A 12,617-nucleotide genomic window follows, 5' to 3' on the forward strand; every position below is an offset into this window, starting at 1 on the left:
TGTTTTTACCCCAACGTTAACCTACGTTGTCTTGTTTTTACCCCAACGTTAACCTACGTTGTCTTGTTTTTACCCCAACGTTAACCTACGTTGTCTTGTTTTTACCCCAACGTTAACCTGCGTTGTCTTGTTTTTACCCCAACGTTAACCTGCGTTGTCTTGTTTTTACCCCAACGTTAACCTGCATTGTCTTGTTTTTACCCCAACGTTAACCTACGTTGTCTTGTTTTTACCCCAACGTTAACCTGCGTTGTCTTGTTTTTACCCCAACGTTAACCTACGTTGTCTTGTTTTTACCCCAACGTTAACCTGCGTTGTCTTGTTTTTACCCCATCGTTAACCTACGTTGTCTTGTTTTTACCCCAACGTTAACCTACGTTGTCTTGTTTTTACCCCAACGTTAACCTGCGTTGTCTTGTTTTTACCCCAACGTTAACCTACGTTGTCTTGTTTTTACCCCAACGTTAACCTACGTTGTCTTGTTTTTACCCCAACGTTAACCTGCGTTGTCTTGTTTTACCCCAACGTTAACCTGCGTTGTCTTGTTTTTACCCCAACGTTAACCTACGTTGTCTTGTTTTTACCCCAACGTTAACCTGCGTTGTCTTGTTTTTACCCCAACGTTAACCTGCGTTGTCTTGTTTTTACCCCAACGTTAACCTGCGTTGTCTTGTTTTTACCCCAACGTTAACCTACGTTGTCTTGTTTTTACCCCAACGTTAACCTGCGTTGTCTTGTTTTTACCCCAACGTTAACCTACGTTGTCTTGTTTTTACCCCAACGTTAACCTGCGTTGTCTTGTTTTTACCCCATCGTTAACCTACGTTGTCTTGTTTTTACCCCAACGTTAACCGACGTTGTCTTGTTTTTACCCCAATGTTAACCTGCGTTGTCTTGTTTTTACCCCAACGTTAACCTACGTTGTCTTGTTTTTACCCCAACGTTAACCTACGTTGTCTTGTTTTTACCCCAACGTTAACCTACGTTGTCTTGTTTTTAACCCAACGTTAACCTGCGTTGTCTTGTTTTTACCCCAACGTTAACCTACGTTGTCTTGTTTTTAACCCAACGTTAACCTGCGTTGTCTTGTTTTTACCCCAACGTTAACCTACGTTGTCTTGTTTTTAACCCAACGCTAACCTGCGTTGTCTTGTTTTTACCCCAACGTTAACCTACGTTGTCTTGTGTTTACCCCAACGTTAACCTGCGTTGTCTTGTTTTTACCCCAACGTTAACCTACGTTGTCTTGTTTTTACCCCAACGTTAACCTACGTTGTCTTGTTTTTACCCCAACGTTAACCTGCGTTGTCTTGTTTTTACCCCACCGTTAACCTGCGTTGTCTTGTTTTTACCCCAACGTTAACCTACGTTGTCTTGTTTTTAACCCAACGTTAACCTACGTTGTCTTGTTTTTACCCCAACGTTAACCTACGTTGTCTTGTTTTTAACCCAACGTTAACCTGCGTTGTCTTGTTTTTACCCCAACGTTAACCTGCGTTGTCTTGTTTTTACCCCAACGTTAACCTACGTTGTCTTGTTTTTACCCCAACGTTAACCTACGTTGTCTTGTTTTTAACCCAACGTTAACCTGCGTTGTCTTGTTTTTACCCCAACGTTAACCTACGTTGTCTTGTTTTTACCCCAACGTTAACCTACGTTGTCTTGTTTTTACCCCAACGTTAACCTACGTTGTCTTGTGTTTACCCCAACGTTAACCTACGTTGTCTTGTTTTTACCCCAACGTTAACCTACGTTGTCTTGTTTTTACCCCAACGTTAACCTACGTTGTCTTGTGTTTACCCCAACGTTAACCTACGTTGTCTTGTTTTTACCCCAACGTTAACCTGCGTTGTCTTGTTTTTACCCCAACGTTAACCTGCGTTGTCTTGTTTTTACCCCAACGTTAACCTACGTTGTCTTGTTTTTACCCCAACGTTAACCTACGTTGTCTTGTTTTTACCCCAACGTTAACCTGCGTTGTCTTGTTTTTACCCCAACGTTAACCTACGTTGTCTTGTTTTTACCCCAACGTTAACCTACGTTGTCTTGTTTTTACCCCAACGTTAACCTACGTTGTCTTGTTTTTACCCCAACGTTAACCTACGTTGTCTTGTTTTTACCCCAACGTTAACCTACGTTGTCTTGTTTTTACCCCAACGTTAACCTACGTTGTCTTGTTTCTTGTTTTTACCCCAACGTTAACCTACGTTGTCTTGTTTTTACCCCAACGTTAACCTACGTTGTTTTTACTTAACCTACGTTGTCTTGTTTTTACCCCAACGTTAACCTACGTTGTCTTGTTTTTACCCCAACGTTAACCTACGTCTTGTTTTTACCCCAACGTTAACCTGCGTTGTCTTGTTTTTACCCCAACGTTAACCTACGTTGTCTTGTTTTTACCCCAACGTTAACCTACGTTGTCTTGTTTTTACCCCAACGTTAACCTGCGTTGTCTTGTTTTTACCCCAACGTTAACCTGCGTTGTCTTGTTTTTACCCCAACGTTAACCTGCGTTGTCTTGTTTTTACCCCAACGTTAACCTGCGTTGTCTTGTTTTTACCCCAACGTTAACCTGCGTTGTCTTGTTTTTACCCCAACGTTAACCTGCGTTGTCTTGTTTTTAACCCAACGTTAACCTGCGTTGTCTTGTTTTTACCCCAACGTTAACCTGCGTTGTCTTGTTTTACCCCAACGTTAACCTGCGTTGTCTTGTTTTTACGTTAACGTTAACCTGCGTTGTCTTGTTTTTAACCCAACGTTAACCTGCGTTGTCTTGTTTTTACCCCAACGTTAACCTGCGTTGTCTTGTTTTACCCAACGTTAACCTACGTTGTCTTGTTTTTAACCCAACGTTAACCTGCGTTGTCTTGTTTTTAACCCAACGTTAACCTACGTTGTCTTGTTTTTACCCCAACGTTAACCTACGTTGTCTTGTTTTTAACCTACGTTGTCTTGTTCTTGTTTTTAACGTTAACCTGCGTTGTCTTGTTTTTAACCCAACGTTAACCTGCGTTGTCTTGTTTTTAACCCAACGTTAACCTACGTTGTCTTGTTTTTAACCCAACGTTAACCTACGTTGTCTTGTTTTTACCCCAACGTTAACCTACGTTGTCTTGTTTTTACCCCAACGTTAACCTACGTTGTCTTGTTTTTACCCCAACGTTAACCTGCGTTGTCTTGTTTTTACCCCAACGTTAACCTGCGTTGTCTTGTTTTTACCCCAACGTTAACCTACGTTGTCTTGTTTTTACCCCAACGTTAACCTACGTTGTCTTGTTTTTACCCCAACGTTAACCTACGTTGTCTTGTTTTTACCCCAACGTTAACCTTGTTTTTACGTTGTCTTGTTTTTACCCCAACGTTAACCTACGTTGTCTTGTTTTTACCCCAACGTTAACCTACGTTGTCTTGTTTTTACCCCAACGTTAACCTGCGTTGTCTTGTTTTTACCCCAACGTTAACCTGCGTTGTCTTGTTTTTACCCCAACGTTAACCTACGTTGTCTTGTTTTTACCCCAACGTTAACCTACGTTGTCTTGTTTTTAACCCAACGTTAACCTACGTTGTCAACGTTAACCTACGTTGTCTTGTTTTTTACCCCAACGTTAACCTGCGTTGTCTTGTTTTTACCCCAACGTTAACCTGCGTTGTCTTGTTTTTACCCCAACGTTAACCTGCGTTGTCTTGTTTTTAACCCAACGTTAACCTGCGTTGTCTTGTTTTTAACCCAACGTTAACCTGCGTTGTCTTGTTTTTACCCCAACGTTAACCTGCGTTGTCTTGTTTTTACCCCAACGTTAACCTGCGTTGTCTTGTTTTTAACCCAACGTTAACCTGCGTTGTCTTGTTTTTACCCCAACGTTAACCTGCGTTGTCTTGTTTTTAACCCAACGTTAACCTACGTTGTCTTGTTTTTACCCCAACGTTAACCTGCGTTGTCTTGTTTTTAACCCAACGTTAACCTGCGTTGTCTTGTTTTTACCCCAACGTTAACCTGCGTTGTCTTGTTTTTAACCCAACGTTAACCTACGTTGTCTTGTTTTTGTTTTTAAACGTTAACCGTTGTCGTTGTCTTGTTTTTTTACCCCAACGTTAACCTGCGTTGTCTTGTTTTTACCCCAACGTTAACCTGCGTTGTCTTGTTTTTACCCCAACGTTAACCTGCGTTGTCTTGTTTTTACCCCAACGTTAACCTTGTCTTGTTTTACCCCAACGCGTTGTCTTGTTTTTACCCCAACGTTAACCTACGTTGTCTTGTTTTTACCCCAACGTTAACCTGCGTTGTCTTGTTTTTACCCCAACGTTAACCTGCGTTGTCTTGTTTTTACCCCAACGTTAACCTGCGTTGTCTTGTTTTTACCCCAACGTTAACCTGCGTTGTCTTGTTTTTACCCCAACGTTAACCTGCGTTCTTGTTTTTACCCAACGTGTTTTTTTTTACCCCAACGTTAACCTGCGTTGTCTTGTTTTTACCCCAACGTTAACCTGCGTTGTCTTGTTTTTACCCCAACGTTAACCTGCGTTGTCTTGTCTTGTTTTTGTTTTTACCAACGTTAACCTGCGTTGTCTTGTTTTTACCCCAACGTTAACCTACGTTGTCTTGTTTTTACCCCAACGTTAACCTGCGTTGTCTTGTTTTTACCCCAACGTTAACCTACGTTGTCTTGTTTTTACCCCAACGTTAACCTACGTTGTCTTGTTTTTACCCCAACGTTAACCTACGTTGTCTTGTTTTTACCCCAACGTTAACCTGCGTTGTCTTGTTTTTACCCCAACGTTAACCTGCGTTGTCTTGTTTTTACCCCAACGTTAACCTGCGTTGTCTTGTTTTTACCCCAACGTTAACCTACGTTGTCTTGTTTTTAAATCAATGATCAAAATGATGACCACCAATCAACGACCACTATGATGACACATCAAATGATGACCACCAATCAGAGACCACTATGATGACAGAGACCACTATGATGTCAGAGACCACTATGATGTCAGAGACCACTATGACGACAGAGACCACTATGATGTCAGAGACCATTATGATGTCAGAGACCATTATGATGTCAGAGACCATTATGATGTCAGAGACCACTATGATGTCAGAGACCACTATGATGTCAGAGACCGCTATGATGACAGAGACCATTATGATGACAGAGACCATTATGATGTCAGAGACCACTATGATGTCAGAGACCATTATGATGTCAGAGACCACTATGACGTCAGAGACCACTATGATGTCAGAGACCATTATGATGTCAGAAACCACTATGATGTCTGAGACCACTATGATGACACACCAAATGTGTTTGATGGATTGTGGGAAAAGAGCAGGAATGGGTTTTTGGAGGTCACAGTCCATACTATGTCTTCTAATGGTGCGACTGCTGTCGGCATCCAAAAGTAATCCAATTTGAATAGTGTGGATCCCAGCCTATAGAATAACAGCTGTATAGTGTGGATCCCAGCCTATAGAATAACAGCTGTATAGTGTGGATCCCAGCCGATAGAATAACAGCTGCATAGTGTGGATCCCAGCCTATAGAATAACAGTGTGGATCCCAGCCTATAGAATAACAGTGTGGATCTCAGCCTATGGAATAACAGCTGCATAGTGTGGATCCCAGCCTATAGAATAAAAGCTGTATAGTGTGGATCCCAGCCTATAGAATAACAGCTGTATAGTGTGGATCCTAGCCTATAGAATAACAGCTGCATAGTGTGGATCCCAGCCTATAGAATAACAGTGTGGATCCCAGCCTATAGAATAACAGTGTGGATCCCAGTCTATGGAATAACAGCTGCATAGTGTGGATCCCAGCCTATAGAATAACAGCTGAATAGTGTGGATCCCAGCCTATAGAATAACAGTGTGGATCCCAGCCTATGGAATAACAGTGTGGATCCCAGTCTATAGAATAACAGCTGCATAGTGTGGATCCCAGCCTATAGAATAACAGCTGCATAGTGTGGATCCCAGCCTATCGAATAACAGCTGTATAGTGTGGATCCCAGCCTATAGAATAACAGCTGTATAGTGTGGATCCTAGCCTATAGAATAACAGCTGCATAGTGTGGATCCCAGCCTATAGAATAACAGCTGCATAGTGTGGAACCCAGCCTATCGAATAACAGCTGTATAGTGTGGATCCCAGCCTATAGAATAACAGCTGCATAGTGTGGATCCCAGCCTATAGAATAACAACTGCATAGTGTGGATCCCAGCCTATAGAATAACAGTGTGGATCCCAGCCTATAGAATAACAGCTGCATAGTGTGGATCCCAGCCTATAGAATAACAGCTGCATAGTGTGGATCCCAGCCTATAGAATAACAGCTGCATAGTGTGGATCCCAGCCTATAGAATAACAGTGTGGATCCCAGCCTATAGAATAACAGCTGCATAGTGTGGATCCCAGCCTATAGAATAACAGCTGCATAGTGTGGATCCCAGCCTATAGAATAACAGCTGCATAGTGTGGATCCCAGCCTATAGAATAACAGCTGCATAGTGTGGATCCCAGCCTATAGAATAACAGCTGCATAGTGTGGATCCCAGCCGATGGAATAAAAGTGGGGGTTGTTTTTGCTCCAATCCAATTCATGCTGATAAACGCCCCCCAAAACCCATAGGCCTAATGGACACATGATCAAACCCACACCCTAATGATAGACTTAAAGGGGCCATCTGTAGTTCCATCTGTAGTTACTACATCCATTTTTGGATCTATAAATAATACAGGTTATCTATTGATTCCTGAAGAATACAACTTATAAATTTACTCCAATGTCTGTAAACATTGTAAACGTAAACACTTTATAGCCTCATACCATGGTTATAACTATAATGTTGATATCATGGATGGTCAGTCCTGTATAGCCTCATAACATGGTTATAACTATAATGTTGATATCATGGATGGTCAGTCCTGTATAGCCTCATAACATGGTTATAACTATAATGTTGATATCATGGATGGTCAGTCCTGTATAGCCTGATAACATGGTTATAACTATAATGTTGATATCATGGATGGTCAGTCCTGTATAGCCTCATAACATGGTTATAACTATAATGTTGATATCATGGATGGTCAGTCCTGTATAGCCTCATAACATGGTTATAACTATAATGTTGATATCATGGACGGTCAGCCCTGTGTAGCCTCATAACATGGTTATAACTATAATGTTGATATCATGGATGGCCAGTCCTGTATAGCCTCATAACATGGTTATAACTACAATGTTGATATCATGGATGGTCAGTCCTGTATAGCCTCATAACATGGTTATAACTATAATGTTGATATCATGGATGGCCAGTCCTGTATAGCCTCATAACATGGTTATAACTATAATGTTGATATCATGGATGGTCAGTCCTGTATAGCCTCATAACATGGTTATAACTATAATGTTGATATCATGGATGGTCAGTCCTGTATAGCCTCATAACATGGTTATAACTATAATGTTGATATCATGAACGCTCAGTCCTGTATAGCCTCATAACATGGTTATAACTATAATGTTGATATCATGGACGGTCAGTCCTGTATAGCCTCATAACATGGTTATAACTATAATGTTGATATCATGGACGCTCAGTCCTGTATAGCCTCATAACATGGTTATAACTATAATGTTGATATCATGGATGGCCAGTCCTGTATAGCCTCATAACATGGTTATAACTATAATGTTGATATCATGGATGGTCAGTCCTGTATAGCCTCATAACATGGTTATAACTATAATGTTGATATCATGGATGGTCAGTCCTGTATAGCCTCATAACATGGTTATAACTATAATGTTGATATCATGGATGGTCAGTCCTGTATAGCATCATAACATGGTTATAACTATAATGTTGATATCATGGACGCTCAGTCCTGTGTAGCCTCATAACATGGTTATAACTATAATGTTGATATCATGGATGGCCAGTCCTGTATAGCCTCATAACATGGTTATAACTATAATGTTGATATCATGGATGGTCAGTCCTGTATAGCCTCATAACATGGTTAAAACTATAATGTTGATATCATGGATGGTCAGTCCTGTATAGCCTCATAACATGGTTATATCTATAATGTTGATATCATGGATGGCCAGTCCTGTATAGCCTCATAACATGGTTAAAACTATAATGTTGATATCATGGATGGTCCTATATAGCCTCATAACATGGTTATAACTATAATGTTGATATCATGGATGGTCAGTCCTGTATAGCCTCATAACATGGTTATAACTATAATGTTGATATCATGGATGGTCAGTCCTGTATAGCCTCATAACATGGTTATAACTATAATGTTGATATCATGGATGGTCAGTCCTCTATAGCCTCATAACATGGTTATAACTATAATATTGATATCATGGACGCTCAGTCCTGTATAGCCTCATAACATGGTTATAACTATAATGTTGATATCATGGACGCTCAGTCCTGTATAGCCTCATAACATGGTTATAACTATAATGTTGATATCATGGATGGTCAGTCCTGTATAGCCTCATAACATGGTTATAACTATAATGTTGATATCATGGATGGCCAGTCCTGTATAGCCTCATAACATGGTTATAACTATAATGTTGATATCATGGATGGTCAGTCCTGTATAGCCTCATAACATGTTTATAACTATAATGTTGATATCATGGATGGCCAGTCCTGTATAGCCTCATAACATGGTTAAAACTATAATGTTGATATCATGGATGGCCAGTCCTGTATAGCCTCATAACATGGTTATAACTATAATGTTGATATCATGGACGCTCAGTCCTGTATAGCCTCATAACATGGTTATAACTATAATGTTGATATCATGGATGGCCAGTCCTGTGTAGCCTCATAACATGGTTATAACTATAATGTTGATATCATGGATGGCCAGTCCTGTGTAGCCTCATAACATGGTTATAACTATAATGTTGATATCATGGATGGTCAGTCCTGTATAGCCTCATAACATGGTTATAACTATAATGTTGATATCATGGATGGCCAGTCCTGTATAGCCTCATAACATGGTTAAAACTATAATGTTGATGTCATGGATGGTCCTATATAGCCTCATAACATGGTTATAACTATAATGTTGATATCATGGATGGTCAGTCCTGTATAGCCTCATAACATGGTTATAACTATAATGTTGATATCATGGATGGTCAGTCCTGTATAGCCTCATAACATGGTTATAACTATAATGTTGATATCATGGATGGTCAGTCCTGTATAGCCTCATAACATGGTTACAACTATAATGTTGATATCAGGGATGGCCAGTCCTCTACAGCCTCATAACATGGTTATAACTATAATATTGATATCATGGACGCTCAGTCCTGTATAGCCTCATAACATGGTTATAACTATAATGTTGATATCATGGACGCTCAGTCCTGTATAGCCTCATAACATGGTTATAACTATAATGTTGATATCATGGACGCTCAGTCCTGTATAGCCTCATAACATGGTTATAACTATAATGTTGATATCATGGATGGCCAGTCCTGTATAGCCTCATAACATGGTTATAACTATAATGTTGATATCATGGATGGTCAGTCCTGTATAGCCTCATAACATGGTTATAACTATAATATTGATATCATGGATGGCCAGTCCTGTATAGCCTCATAACATGGTTATAACTATAATGTTGATATCATGGATGGTCAGTCCTGTATAGCCTCATAACATGGTTACAACTATAATGTTGATATCATGGATGGTCAGTCCTGTATAGCCTCATAACATGGTTATAACTATAATATTGATATCATGGACGGTCAGTCCTGTGTAGCCTCATAACATGGTTATAACTATAATGTTGATATCATGGATGGTCAGTCCTGTATAGCCTCATAACATGGTTATAACTATAATGTTGATATCATGGACGCTCAGTCCTGTATAGCCTCATAACATGGTTATAACTATAATTTTGATATCATGGATGGTCAGTCCTGTATAGCCTCATAACATGGTTATAGCTATAATGTTGATATCATGGATGGCCAGTCCTGTATAGCCTCATAACATGGTTATAACTATAATGTTGATATCATGGATGGTCAGTCCTGTATAGCCTCATAACATGGTTATAACTATAATGTTGATATCATGGATGGTCAGTCCTGTATAGCCTCATAACATGGTTATAACTATAATGTTGATATCATGGACGCTCAGTCCTGTATAGCCTCATAACATGGTTATAACTATAATGTTGATATCATGGATGGTCAGTCCTGTATAGCCTCATAACATGGTTATAACTATAATGTTGATATCATGGATGGCCAGTCCTCTATAGCCTCATAACATGGTTATAACTATAATGTTGATATCATGGATTGTCAGTCCTGTATAGCCTCATAACATGGTTATAACTATAATGTTGATATCATGGACGCACAGTCCTGTGTAGCCTCATAACATGGTTATAACTATAATATTGATATCATGGACGCTCAGTCCTGTATAGCCTCATAACATGGTTATAACTATAATGTTGATATCATGGATGGTCAGTCCTGTATAGCCTCATAACATGGTTATAACTATAATGTTGATATCATGGACGCTCAGTCCTGTATAGCCTCATAACATGGTTATAACTATAATGTTGATATCATGGATGGTCAGTCCTGTGTAGCCTCATAACATGGTTATAACTATAATGTTGATATCATGGATGGTCAGTCCTGTATAGCCTCATAACATGGTTATAACTATAATGTTGATATCATGGACGCTCAGTCCTGTATAGCCTCATAACATGGTTATAACTATAATGTTGATATCATGGATGGTCAGTACTGTATAGCCTCATAACATGGTTATAACTATAATGTTGATATCATGGACGCACAGTCCTGTGTAGCCTCATAACATGGTTATAACTATAATATTGATATCATGGACGCTCAGTCCTGTATAGCCTCATAACATGGTTATAACTATAATGTTGATATCATGGACGCTCAGTCCTTTATAGCCTCATAACATGGTTATAACTATAATGTTGATATCATGGACACTCAGTCCTGTATAGCCTCATAACATGGTTATAACTATAATGTTGATATCATGGACGCTCAGTCCTGTATAGCCTCATAACATGGTTATAACTATAATGTTGATATCATGGACGCTCAGTCCTGTATAGCCTCATAACATGGTTATAACTATAACGTTGATATCATGGACGCTCAGTCCTGTATAGCCTCATAACATGGTTATAACTATAATGTTGATATCATGGATGGTCAGTCCTGTTTAGCCTCATAACATGGTTATAACTATAATGTTGATATCATGGACGCTCAGTCCTGTATAGCCTCATAACATGGTTATAACTATAATGTTGATATCATGATCCTGTATAGCCTCAAAACATGGTTATAACTATAATGTTGATATCATGGATGGTCAGTCCTGTATAGCCTCATAACATGGTTATAACTATAATGTTGATATCATGGATGGTCAGTCCTGTATAGCCTCATAACATGGTTATAACTATACTGTTGATATCATGGATGCTCAGTCCTGTATAGCCTCATAACATGGTTATAACTATAATGTTGATATCATGGATGGCCAGTCCTGTTTAGCCTCATAACATGGTTATAACTATACTATTGATATCATGGATGGTCAGTCCTGTATAGCCTCATAACATGGATATAACTATAATGTTGATATCATGGACGCTCAGTCCTGTATAGCCTCATAACATGGTTATAACTATAATGTTGATATCATGGATGGTCAGTCCTGTATAGCCTCATAACATGGTTATAACTATAATGTTGATATCATGGACGGTCAGTCCTGTATAGCCTCATAACATGGTTATAACTATAATGTTGATATCATGGACGCTCAGTCCTTGCATCCACAGCTCTGTCTGTTAATCTGAGAGTTGGTTCCACTTCTCCATCCTTCAGTGTTTTACCAAAACAGAGGCGCACCCCCCCCCCCCCCCCGGCTTGTCATTGATTAATCTGTGGATGTGTCCATTAAACAGCTGCATATTATCAAGATATCAAAGTGTTACCAACTAAAAAGGTAAACAATAGAACTGTAGCTAATGCAGAATATGATTGCGTTTCGATGAAAAGTATTTTTTTCACATGTAAAGGGAACATTTCTGTAGTGTTCAGAGCCATTTAATGGGCGATGCATTTGATTTTCAACTCAAGTCAATGAGCCCAATCAGTCATCCATGACAACACAATCATAAACAACAGAGGAGGACTGACTAATAAGTCCATAGTTTTGGGGTTATAATCAGATAATACAAGGGGTATAACATTCATTGTTATAACTGGAAATCTAATGGATCACAACTTCATGCTACTGATACTACTACTACTACTGCTACTACTACTACTAATACTACTACTACTACTAATACTACTACTACTACTACTAATACTACTACTACTACTACTACTACTACTACTACTGCTACTACTACTACTACTACTACTACTACTATACTACTACTACTGCTACTACTACTACTACTGATACTACTACTACTGCTACTACTACTACTAATACTACTACTACT

At 39.2% G+C, this 12,617-nt stretch overlaps 1 protein-coding gene across 1 annotated transcript in view; it reads right to left on the reverse strand.

The window, feature by feature from the left end:
* Positions 1-12,617, reverse strand: part of LOC118378371 (CUB and sushi domain-containing protein 1-like) — a 926,375-nt gene that overhangs the window by 275,866 nt on the left and 637,892 nt on the right.

This window comes from Oncorhynchus keta, chromosome 19, assembly GCF_023373465.1.
Source record: "Oncorhynchus keta strain PuntledgeMale-10-30-2019 chromosome 19, Oket_V2, whole genome shotgun sequence".
Classification (NCBI taxonomy): domain Eukaryota; kingdom Metazoa; phylum Chordata; class Actinopteri; order Salmoniformes; family Salmonidae; genus Oncorhynchus; species Oncorhynchus keta.